Raw genomic sequence first — 13,120 nt, forward strand, 5'->3', positions numbered from 1 at the left:
GGTCATTTTCTATTCGCAGTTCAACACGTCAGCCGTCTTTTGCCTGGCCTCACAGGCCAGAATGGCAACTATCATAGAAACGAACACAAAAAAACGTTAATTTTAGAAATGTAACCTTTCTGTTTACCTCCCCCCTGACTAAGGTTTTCCCTATTAGTAGTTACCTAGCGAATAAGCAACATTCAGGCGTAATATACTCACCTGTTTCCATGTTTTGCCACACAATATGTAAACAAAAGCACATGTATGCCGCATTTCGTTGTCTCAATAGCTGCTTATTAGTTTATGACATGACAAAATCACATAATTAGTTAATTATGATTGCAACATAAGCAAAATTAGTTTCCACATGTACTTGTGTAGGTGCATTTCTTATTCTAAGTTGGTTAATTACACACATCATTTAATTAGTTCAGGTTAAAGTTATAGAAGTGTGATTTCATACAAAAAATGTTTTTCCCACCTTGCTCCATCAACTCCCCCCTTTGATGATTTATCACCAAATATCTCCTAAAATTTAGCAAATTTTTATCAAAACATGTTTAAAGTTCTTCAGATTAGTACTGTTTTATATTCTAGTATCTTTTTCTCTAGTCTCCTTAAAGACTTTTCCTCGGAATGCCTCCATTTCTCTATCACCTTTTTCTCTTTCTCTTTCTCGTTTTTCTTGGATTATCTTCTTCAATGACTTCCTAACATTTCTTCTTTTTCTGTATATGCAACATAATCTTATCATTAGAACAACTAATACTATTACTGTTACTGGAATTAGTATTTTGCCTATTATTGAACTACCTATTTCTTGAAACCAACGCTTAACTGCTGAAAGACTTTTACCAATACCATCAACCTCCAGTGGTTCAATTTCTCCATGCATCTCTGTAATATTTTTGATGTATCTTTCAATGTTTTGACTTTTAACTGGAATGTAGGTGCAGCAGTGTTGTACCTTCAAAATTCCACAAACTCCTCCTTCTTTTACTAATATTATGTCAAGAGCAAGACAATTTTGCATTACCATGGTTCTCATAGCAATCATTTCGGTGTTTACCATTAGGAATCCACCTGCTGTGTCTGTTGACAAACGATCTACTATCGTTGACAATCTTCGAATTCGATTTGCATCGAAAGATATTCCCACTGCTGGTATCAGTGCTCCAAAAACATCACCTATTATTTCTATAACACTCTCTCTTTTTCTACGACTTAAAGGTTTACCTATTTCATGGATGCCATTAGTACCCCTATCTACAGGAAAGATTTTAGGAAAGACCAAGCCCACAAAGCAAGTCCCATACCAGTGGTCAAGTAATTTATAATAAGCCTTGTTTCCACAAATGAAGTAAATACCAGGAAAAACTGGATAATTTCCCCCTTTAAATCCCTAACCCCCTAGAATTCTATAAGTATCTTTACACTGACTTGCTCCCACAAAATAATTGTCATACACAGTGTTGTCTCTCCCAATACAAAATTTCCCTAACAATGGAGTGTCTATATTTATTGCTACATTCACATTTCTTTCATCAATATTCTCATCATTGAATGTCCAATATTTGGATTTCTCATGCTTTACTTTTTCTTTTCGTTTATAAGCAATTCGCCTTTCCTCAACCATATCTAAAAATGCTTTCTCTTCCACTCTCATTTTACATGTCAAATTATTCTGAAACGCATAGTCCTGACTCAATTCGTCTATTTCTAAAAAGTATTCTCCCATAACTGTGGCAGGCTTTATCTTATTCAGTGCCTTAACAATTTTCAATTTTGCAAAGACTTCATCTGAATTACAATAATGATATTCCAGTTTACCGGTTTGATAAAACAGACTTGCAATTACACTACACGTGACTCCATATGTAAGTGGAAGGTGGTGATATGTCACCCCTTCGGAAACAGATGCAGGCAACTTGACACACACATAGCAGTCACTAGCATCCATTGTCCTGACGTATTCAGACAATAATCTTGAAAACGTATGTTTAGTAAAATCACTGATAGAACTATCCTGATGTATTTCTGGCCTATATACATGCTGCTTGTTAGATTTTGGTTCCACATTTTGTTCACTTGAACTCACATTATGTTTTAACTTTACTAAGTTATCCTGGAAAGGAATGACAATAGCCAAGATTATCCATGTCAATATTAGTAATCCAGTGCATATTAGACACGATCTATACCACTTTCTAAAAATAGAACATTTCGTTTTATGCTCATTGTTAACCATTTTTTTTTTACACAGCAAGTTTTTCTAACAGGGTTTCTACGACCTTGTGTCACCTACAAGCTTTTGTTTTTCTAACAAATTTTCTTCGACCTTGTGGCCTCTATTTTAATTTTCACTTACAGTGCCCTCTCTTTTTCACAGGTTTTCAGGTTTTACCTTTACCTTGTCTTTTTAATCCATTACCCTTTTTCTCTGTGATTCAGTTCTTTACTCACTTTTCTCATTTGTCTTTGTGCAGTTCAGATTCTCTTGACTGCTGTTTACTTCAACAATTGGAGGTAGTATTATGTAGGTCCATTCAGGTGATTTGTACTTCTGATTTGGTCTTCTCACTCTTTTTGGCCTTTGGACAACTTCTATTTTCTTTCCCAATGACTCCTTCTGACTGGTTATTTCATTGACTTGATCCTCTAGTTTTCTTTCTTTGTTAACCAGTTTAAATCTCAGTCCATCATTTCCTTTAGGCCAATTATCTCCTTTACAGAATCTTTTTGTCTTAGGCTCAGTGGTGTTATGTTTCACTCTCCAAGCCCTTTTTCTTGGACTCTTCCTCAATGGAGTTTCATCTGCACTGTCGTCAGTCTCACTTTCAGTGTCCTCAACAGTTTCGTTTATAACAAACTTCACAACCTCCTTTTCTTTTTCAGAGTCAGTTTTCTCTTTTGACAGTTCTTTCACTCTGTTAGGAACATTTCCATAGCTGGTACTCGGAATCTCATCCTTATCGTGAGTTGTTTCCTCTTTTCCAGTATCAGGATTTTCGTTCCTGCTTTCAGAGCTTTCAGACTGTTCTTCAGTATTCTCTTCATCACCAGTTTTGTCTTTGCTTTGCTCAGTGTCCTTACTGGTGTTATTCTCTACTAATTCTCGAACTTCAGATTGATCTTCAGAATTCTGTACTTCAATAATTTCTCCTTCTCCTTCAGACACAGAGCTAGCATCTGATACTTCCAGATATCGACGTTCCTGTCGACCTTCAGTATCTGGACCTCTCTCTGGTTCACCTTCTGGGTCAGAATCAGTTGTGCTTTCACCTTCTTCGTTTGGATTTTCAGGTTCATGCACACGGCTAGTATGGCTTGCATGTACCAATCTCTTTACTACAGCATACTTAACGGCAGTGGTGCTAACCAAAATAACTTGTCTTGGTCTCTGCGAACGAGGCACCAAACAGTTTCTTCTGCGGTATACTTTCATGCGTACCCAGTCTCCAGAAACTAGATCATAAGCTGGATTTTTCTCTTTCGTGTTTGATTCAGTTCCCACCTGATGGAACACAGAAGTTACCACGTCAGACAGGTTTTTGCAGTTATCCAGTATGATGTCATCATTTATTGTTAACAACTTATCAGCTGGTGCAAATGCCTGTCTCATCACCCTACCCATTAAAATCTCATGTGGACTCAATCCAGTTTTTCTGTCAGAAATGCTTCTCAGTGTCATTAAAACAAGTGGCAAGGCATCTGGCCACTTCAGTCCTGTTGCTAAGCACATTTTAGCAATCCTGTTTTTGATCGTCCCATTTACCTGTTCAACTACTCCTGAAGCCTCAGGCCTGTAAGCACAATGCAGTTTCTGTCGAATGTCCAGTGCTTCACATACCATTTGCATGAGTTCATTTTGGAAATGTGGGCCAAGATCAGTTTCGATCGTCACTGGAAAACCAAACCTAGGGATTATTTCACGTAGAAGCAACTTTGCAACAGTTAGCCCATCATTCCTCCTATTGGAGAAAGCCTCTATCCATCGAGAGAACAAACAAATGATCACCAAAACATATCCGAGTCTGTTACATGGCAGAAGCTCGATGAAATCCAATTGCTTTTGTGTAAATGGACGTCCCTCCAGTCCCCTCCCAAACTCACAATTGTTCTCCTGTTTGGATTAAACTGTTGGCATACAAGGCATCTCTGGCACAAGCTTTCAGCAATCATCATGAATTTTGGATTGTACCACTGCTGTCTAAATAGGCGAAGCATGGCATCTCTTCCAATATGAGCTTGACCATGGTACATTCGGGCCATATTTGAGATCATGCTATTGGGCATTACTGGTATTTCATCTTTATAAACCCAAATGTCATCTTCCTCTCTCTGTCTGCATCCTGCTGTTAACCAGACATTTTTCTCTTCCTCATCAGCTTCTTCCTGCATTTGCCTCACTTCCTGCCATGTCTCAACTATATTTGTAGCATTATAGGATTTGAAACATGCTCCTTTTCCCTGTCTCGATTGATGGATGCAAGATTTTTAGCGCAGTATTTGGCAATTGAGTGTACATACCTGTTACCTCGGGTGATGTAGTCATCCCCCTTTTTGTGAGCTGCACATTTCACAACAGCAATCTTATCAGGCAACTGAATCGCATCTATCAACCTTCTCACAAACTCTGCATTCCATATTGGCGATCTTGCAGAAGTCATGTAACCTCTTTGGGACCACAGTTGTCCGTAATCATGGACAACTCCAAAACCATACCGACTATCAGTCACTATGGTAACCTTGATCTCTTTTCCCAGTTCACATGCTCAAATCAAAGCAATCAATTCTGCTATTTGAGCAGAACGAATTCCTTTCAGACAAGATGCTTCCAATACATCTGCCACTGTACAGACGACATATGCTGCTCTCAAAACACCCTCATCTGTTCTCAGACACGAACCATCAACAAACATCACATAGTCGGATTCAGGCAATGGCTCATCTCTGATATCTGGTCTTGGCTTGGTACAGTATTCAAGAACATCTAGGCATTTGTGATCAACCTTGTGAGAAATTGGCCTGATATATGATGCTCACTAATTCTAGTGATCACCTTGTATCAGTCCAAAAAACCCTTATGGTGATTGGTTGTAAGTCAACCTTATAGACCAGCTATCCTAGTAGCGTGGACAAAAGCAGTCTTTAGGCTAAACTCTGAATGGCATGTGAAGCCAGCTGTTTTACCACATATAATCCCTTGAATACCAAGTGAAAGGACACCACACAGGTTGTTATGAAAATAAACAGATATTTATTAACTAACATACACCTCTGAACTCTTTATGAGATCAGAGGGCTAAGCACATGACAATACTAAAAAGGAAATACGAGTTCACACAATATTTACACGTGTGCCGTAGGGGCACGACAAACCATATACATGAAACAATGGAATGCGAGGAAGGAAAATACTGTAAGGAGATCCAGAGGCTGGAGGATAGCTGGGCCTACGCTACAAACTAGGTAAGTAAGGAGCAGGAGGCCCACGGGACTCACGTGCAGAGTGGAAACTCTCACGCGGGATGCGTACCAACGTCTATGGATACTACAGTGTTAGAAAGTTAAGGATTCCGGACGAACCCGGCTGGATGGAGGGAAAACAACAGTGGACCTGAACACTAGGAGAGTGAACACAGGCCTCAGCACCTAGAAGCTTTAGTTACCTAACCCACAGGCTGCGGGTGCATAGGGCTGAAGTCGTGTCGGGTTTGCTGCGTTGATCCCGGTGATGCCTGAAACAAGAAGTTGCTGGCAGGCAGCCAGATGGAGGAGTCCGGTGGTTCCAAGGATGGAAGTGGGATGAAGAAGTCCTGAAAGGGAAGGGGACAGAGTCTCGGTCACTAGCCAGTGACGGTGCTGGAACCAGGAGGGAACCAGATGCTGTCGCCGCGTTCAGGTGGAAGAAGGGTCGTTTCTCTCTGTAGCTGCGCAGACCAGGAGCTGTTCTTTACGACCAGGCTGGAGGCACGAGCTGTCCCACGTAGTCTGCTGCTGTTGGCGGTGTCGGATCGTCGATCTGGACAATGGGCCTTGGCACGTGCAAGCCACGCGGTGGAACAAAGATGGCGTCTGGTGCGGACCAGGAGGGTCCGGGGTGCTTCTCCTTTACAAGGAAGCAAGGGCCAGTCTGGGGGACCAGACTAGCAGTGGTGAAATCTTCGGATGGTCGTCTCGGAGGTCACTGGCCAGCCGGCAAGTGAACAGACAACAGGAGATGCAGCAACCAGGCAAAAGGGCCCGACGCAGATCTTGTGGATGCTGGGGGGCTGGTCTTTGGTGCAGGAGCTGCGTCGGTGTAGGGCTTCTCAGACCCTGATGCACTCACTCGAGGATCCCTCGGCGGTCATGCTGGAAGCGCTGTGCAGGTTTCTCAAGATGGCCGTCTCCGCGTTGCTCGTCTCACCCACGGGTCCCAGCTGTGCTGTGGAGGTGGGTAGAGGTCAGAGAGGTCTGGAGGTCTGGGTCTTGTCGAGCTGGGTCGTCGGATTCCGGGCTGGAAGGACTTGCAGCAAACCGCACAGGAGCTTGATGGTGCCCGCAAAGCAGGATGGTCACTCCCTGACCATAGGGGAGATTCTTCAGTCTTCTGATGTTTAGGAGGTCGAAGGTCAAGAGTTTCTTCATGGAAGTTGTCAAGATTAATCTGATTTGGAATGGGTCCAGCTCCTACCTTTATTCAGCTAAAGGGGGCTGCACTACGACTAGGTCCCTCCTCTGGGTGGGACCAGGAAGGGGGGTGGTTACACCCCCTATCCTTTGTCCGGTCTTGCGCCAGCTCTGGGGCTGGAGTGCCCCAGGAACTGGTTTAGACCGGAGTATGCACAGGGACACCTTGTGTGCCCCAGGCATGTCTCATTCCTTTGAGCCCTGTCCTACCTAATACACAAAATCCTGTCTGGGGTGGTGCTAGCACCTCCCAAGGCAGGAAACCCTTTGTCCAAGCCTCCCTCGCTGGAAGGACTCCCAGCAGCAGGAGGTCAGACTTGTGTCTGTGGTGGCAGCATCCATTTTGTGATGCTGAGGCTCGAGTTAACTTTAACCGGGGTTCACAGTTACATACATGTCGTGTCCCTCTAGAAGGGTGGAATGCTACCCCGTCGCCAGAATTGGCGAGGGGGTAGTATTCCAATTCGTATGACACCTTACTCGACATGTTTTGATAAAGCAATACCAAAGTTAGCAAATAACCGCGAGGATTATAATGCACTTAAGAGTATATGGTATGCATTATCATGGAACAGCTATTAGGACTTGGTTCCGCAAGCTGCAAATGGGCTCGGCTCATGCCAGAGCACCATCTCACATAATTCCAAGCACTCTGCCTTCAGGATTGATAAGGCCTGCCATAGGAGTGACTGATAGGAATATATGTGTCCATTTTAGGGTTAGATATAGGGATACTATATCTAAAGCAAAGGGTGATTACACCACCTTGCCCCAGCTGTCATGCAGCCAGTTGTGTCGGTTTTAGATGGCCAGTCAGGGGTGGCATAATACATGCTGCAGCCCCTGGTAGGCCCTGGGTGCACCTATGCCCTGGGTACCTAAGGTACACTGTACAGGGACTGATAAGGTGACTCAGTATCCAATTAGATATGTACCTAGAGTACATGGAATCCATTTTACAGAGAGAGCAGTGGGCCTGGGGTCCTGAATAGCAGGGCCCCAGGTCAACTAAGTCGAACAACGAGCGAAACACCAGGTAAAAAGTTGGGGGCAATCATAGTCAGATATCCACCTTCCTACAAACCTCATTTCTCACCTCAGTTTCCATCGTATCAAGCAATAATGTAGATGGGTTTACATTTACGCATCTAGAGATTGTCACATTTTCTGCTCCCAGAATTGTCTTCTCTTATCGGGCCATCCTATTGTTGGTCAGGTACTGTGTTTTTGTCCTAGTGAGGATAATCTCCACAGAGTGAGGTACATACACTCTCACAGGAAATCCCATCACTATTCCTTCACTTTGTTCTAGACTGATGCTTGTAGCTGCTACTGCTTTCAGACAACCTGGCAACGCTTTTGCAACAGGGTCTAGAACAGCTGAGAAATACGCAATAGGCTTTCTCAGTTTTCCATGTCTCTGAATCAGAACTGACAATGCACAACCTTCTCATTCACTGCAGTACAATTCGAACTTTTTTTCATAGTCAGGCATCCCTAAAGCTGGTGCTTCACATAAGCTAGTTTTCAGCTGCTGAAATGCTTCCATTTTAGTTTTAGTCAAAACTATAGGGTCTCTGATATCTGCTCTGGTTAATCTCTTTAATGGCTTTGTAATCAGTGAGAATCCACTGATCCACTGTCTACAGTAACCTACCATTCCCAGGAACATTCTCACTTGTCTTTGAGTTTTCGGTGGCTGCATTCCTTGTATCATTTTCAAATATTGCACTTCCTTCTGACAAAATTGTAATTTTGATGGAGACACTTTGTATCCCTCTTATGCCAAATGATTCAGCAATGAAATAGTATCTGTTACACATGCATCTTTGATCTTTGATGCCACTAGGAGATCATCAATATATTGAACCAATACAGACTCTCCAGGCATGCTCAAACTTTCTGATGATTTCTTTAGCAATTGATTATAGATAGATGGACTTTCAGTATACCCTTGAGGAATTCGGCACCATGCCAAGATACGATCTCCGAATCTGAACGCAAAAATTGGCTGGCTTTCTGGATGCAATGGAACTGTAAGGAACGCATTACACAAATCGATTACAGTGTACCATTCTGCATCATGGGGAATTTGTATAAAATCACTGCTGGATTTGGTACAATTGGACAACATGGGACAACTATTTTATTAACCTTTCTCAAATCCTGTACAATTCTAAAGGTTCCATTTGGCTTTTTCAATCTCATTATCGGTGAATTACAAGGACTACTCTCTATTTCTCTCAATATGCCTTGTTCAATCATTTTGTTTATCACTGCGGTTATTCCTTCAATTATTTCTGCAGTCATTTTGTACTGGGGAATATTCAGGTAGTTTGCACCTTCTTTTACAGAGACTTTCACAGGATCTACATCCTTCATCAACCCAATATCTTCTCCTGTGAAATCCCACACTTTCTCTTTCACTATCTCTTTTAATTCATCAGGTATCTTTTCTCGATCAAACACAGGAAACAACTTGTTTTGTTCTGCCTCAATCATAAGCATTGTCATTTTATACAGGCTATCTTCATCTGGGGTTTGCAGTTCTATGCCATCTGGTGAACAGTATATGGCGCAGTTCATCTTGCACAAAATGTCTCGTCCCAACATATTTACGGGGCTACTATCACACACCACAAATCGGTGCATGTCTTTAAAATTTCCAATTTCTACTTCAACAGGTTGTGTCAAAGAAGTTTTAATTTGTGTATTAGCTACACCTACAACCTGGATGTGGTCTCCCGAGAGAGGAAGATTTTGGATTTCTACTTATCTAGTAGAACGGGTAGCACCAGTGTCCACTAGGAAAGGTATTTCTACATCATTTACCTTTCCGCTTACAAATGGACCAGACTGATCTACCTCAAGAGTGGCTCCAAGCACACACTCTTCTTTCTCTCTCAGGCACCGTCAGAAACTTTCATCCGATTCACTCCCACCTTCTTCTTGTAACCAATACTGGGGACTCACATTCACTCTGGGCCATCAATCAAGGCATTTATATAGCGCGCTACTCACCCGGAGGGTCTCAAGGCGCTAGGGGAGGGGGTCCGCTACCGCTCGAACAGCCAGGTCTTGAGCTGCTTCCTGAAGGCGAGGTGGTCCTGGGTCAGGCGGAGGTGGGTCGGGAGGGAGTTCCAAGTCTTGGCGGCGAGGTAGGAGAAGGACCTTCCCCCTGTGGTGGCTTTTCGGATGCGGGGGACGGCGGCGAGGGCGTGGCCGGTCGATCGAAGCTGGCGTTTGGGAGCGTAGAAGTTGAGGCGGCTGTTGAGGTATCCTGGACCCTGGTTGTGTAGGGCTTTGTGTGCGTGGGTGAGGAGACGGAAGGTGATTCTCTTGTTGACCGGGAGCCAGTGTAGGTCTCTCAGGTGTCCGGAGATGTGGTTGCGGTGGGGGATGTCCAGGATGAGTCATGCTGAGGCGTTCTGGATCCGCTGGAGTCTCTCCTGGAGTTTGGCGGTGGTTCCGGCGTAGAGGGAGTTGCCGTAGTCCAGACGGCTGGTGACGAGGGCCTGGGTGACCGTCTTCCTGGTCTCGGTGGGGATCCACCGGAAGATCTTCCGTAGCATGCGCACGATGTTGAACCACGACGAGGAGACGGCGTTGACTTGTCTGGTCATGGAGAGGGAGGAGTCCAGGATGAATCCCAGGTTGCGTGCGTGGTCTGATGGTTTGGGTGCGCTGCCTAAGGCGGGGGGCCACCAGGAGTTGTCCCAGGCGGAGGGTGAAGATCCCAGAATGAGGACTTCCGTCTTGTCCGAGTTCAGTTTCAGGCGGCTGCTCTTCAACCATTCGGGCAATCTATTTACCTGTTCGCCTCCGCTGAATCCTGTCTCTGCACTATATCTCTGATGGTTTACAGTGTGTGGAAGTGGCGGTTGTGGCACCGGACTTTGCTGATTAACTATCTGCTGCTGTTGTGGTTGCTGTTGAATTACCTCATTCTGCACCTGTGGATTCAATGATGTATTTTCTGGATTAACTCTTGGTGGATACTTGCACTCTTTTCTCCAATGCCCTATTCTGCCGCAATTATGACAAGGGAACTTTTTCTTAAGCTTTTCTTTATTTCCTACTAATTTTGTTTTGGGGAAATTTCCTTTCAGTTTTCCTTGATTTGCATCAGTATTTCTGTTTTCCAATTGTGATACTTGGTGTTCTGCTACCTTCACTTGTGCCCATATAGCTTTTTCTTTTAGCTTCTTTTGTTTGGCATCGATCTCTTCACTACAATATTTTGCTTTTCTTAAAACATCATCTACAGTGCTCGATTGCCATCCTATCATACTATGTCTAATCATGTCTCCAATTTCTGGTCTTAATCCATACACAAATCGATATATAAAATGACTCATGTCCTTTTCACTCAATTCTTCATATCCACTGTTTTGTTTAAATACCAACAACAATCTTTGGTAAAATGCATGTACAGATTCTTTCGGTTCCTGTGTAGTTCTATCTTTCTTTACCCAATCTGTCTCTTTTGGTGGGATTTTATTCTTCAAAAATACAATCACTTGTTCATATTTCCTCATCACTGCAGGTGACAGAGCACCTGTTACTTTGTCTCGAGGATATTCCTCTTTTGGCCAATTCACAGTTATTTTACATTCGGTCCACAGATCTGCTGGCACGACTATGTCAAATAATCCATCCAGATCAACCCATAGCACTTTTGAAACTTTCACAAATCGATCCACCTGTCGATACCATTCTACTGGCTTTTCTCTCAATCTGGGGAAATCATTTGTAAATGATAATATATCCTGTCTACTCCATGGTACATGTACATATCCTCCTCCAGGTATTTCTCTCATTGGGAACTCATTTGCGACTGTCTCTTTTTCTCTGACTGGAAATGCTAATGTAGATTTATCACTAACCTCCTCTTTCTTCTTTGGTCATTTCACTCTCCATTTATTCACATCTCCCATTTCCGTAACAGCACAATTAATTCTTTTATTTGGGTTACCCTTCCGGCAGTATTCATGTTTTCAATGTATTTTTCTGAAAAATCTACCCTATGGGATTTCTGCAATGTTTTATTCTTTGCAAATTCTATTTCAAATTCATTTGCTAGTCCCTCTAACTGATCATGTATAGATTTCGCTCTCCAGGTTATACTTTTACACATGAACATAAGTTCATCATCTTGGTACGTTTTTAATTTGTCTGTTCCAATTGTTCCAATAATTAATTCTTCCATGTCAACTTTTAATCTTGCTACATCCAGTATTTTGGGTTCATTTTCTTTTAATTTCAGAGTTTTAATCCAATCACTTAATTCCTGGTCTGATGGTCCTACAGGTGTTTGCGTTAAATCTATTTTCTCTATACTCTTTTCAGGTGTAGCAGAGTCAGATTCTCCTCCAGTCGCATATTTATAAGATAAACTCTGATTGAAAGTTAATTCAGGCGGATTTACATTATTCGTTCGTCTAATTTCTGACAAATCGGGATAAATATTTCCTTTTAATTTTTGCAAACTCTGTTGTAAAGGAATTGACAAACTTGTCTCTTTTATTCTTTGGTTTTCAAACACTGGAATTACAGGTCCTATCGTTACTGGGACTGTTACTGCTTCCATATTTTTCGTAAGCTCTTGTATCTTTTCTGTCAATGCATTTGTAGTCCGTATATATGCAGCAGTACTTGCTTGTTCTTCACCTTTTTTTCTACCCTATTTACTCTTTCTCGTTCGTTAATTTGCTTTGGAGTACCGGTAAGTCTTGGTTCTGTTATTGAAGTACTCAGGTTATATCTCACTTCTACTTTTTCTGGTACATCCCTAAAATTAGAAAATTGCCTTGGGGTCTCATTTAGTCCTTTCATCTACGGGTGGAGCATTAGGTGTAGTCCATAAATAACCTGGTTGATAAGGTGTCAGTCTCCTATTTAATATTTCTTCTAGTACAGCATCCTCTGAATCACTTTCACCATAACCTTCGTTCCCTGTTTCTAAATTTTTCTTCTTTTCTGTACATTTCCGCCCTTCGTATTCTTCCACTAATCTGACTGGATACATGCCATCACACATGTCAGCATTTCTCCATCTACGCATTCTACGCTCATGTGTCTCTCCCCATAAATTGCGAAATCTACCTCTTGGTCTGATAAGTCCTTTCAACCGTTCGCTTTCCAATTCATGCATCTCATCTTCCCATTCAACTAAAGCTTCAAACTGAGTCGGTCTAGGTTTTGTGTCAAGTTTCATCATCTTTTCTCTCAAATCTCTCAAAACTGGCATATCAAAAGATCCTCCTTCCGGAAAAGCGAACACACCATTGTTTCTGGTATACCTTACCCAATTCTCTAACCAAACACACGTATGGTAACTATATTTTGACAACATTTAGGAAGCAGGCGTTTTCGGTGGAGGAAGTAATTTTCCCTCTCTTGTGACTATCGCCTTGTCCTTCATAAACACATTTTTCAATTTCTTAAACCTTGAATGTTTCTT

At 42.5% G+C, this 13,120-nt stretch overlaps 1 pseudogene; it reads right to left on the bottom strand.

Annotated features, from left to right (window-relative positions):
• Window positions 1-2,673: 2,673 nt before the first annotated feature.
• Window positions 2,674-12,685, bottom strand: LOC147703104 (uncharacterized; annotated as a pseudogene).
• Between the last annotated feature and the right edge of the window lie 435 nt (window positions 12,686-13,120).

The sequence above is a fragment of the Lissotriton vulgaris genome, chromosome 7 (assembly GCF_964263255.1).
Source record: "Lissotriton vulgaris chromosome 7, aLisVul1.2, whole genome shotgun sequence".
NCBI classification, from domain to species: Eukaryota; Metazoa; Chordata; class Amphibia; order Caudata; family Salamandridae; genus Lissotriton; species Lissotriton vulgaris.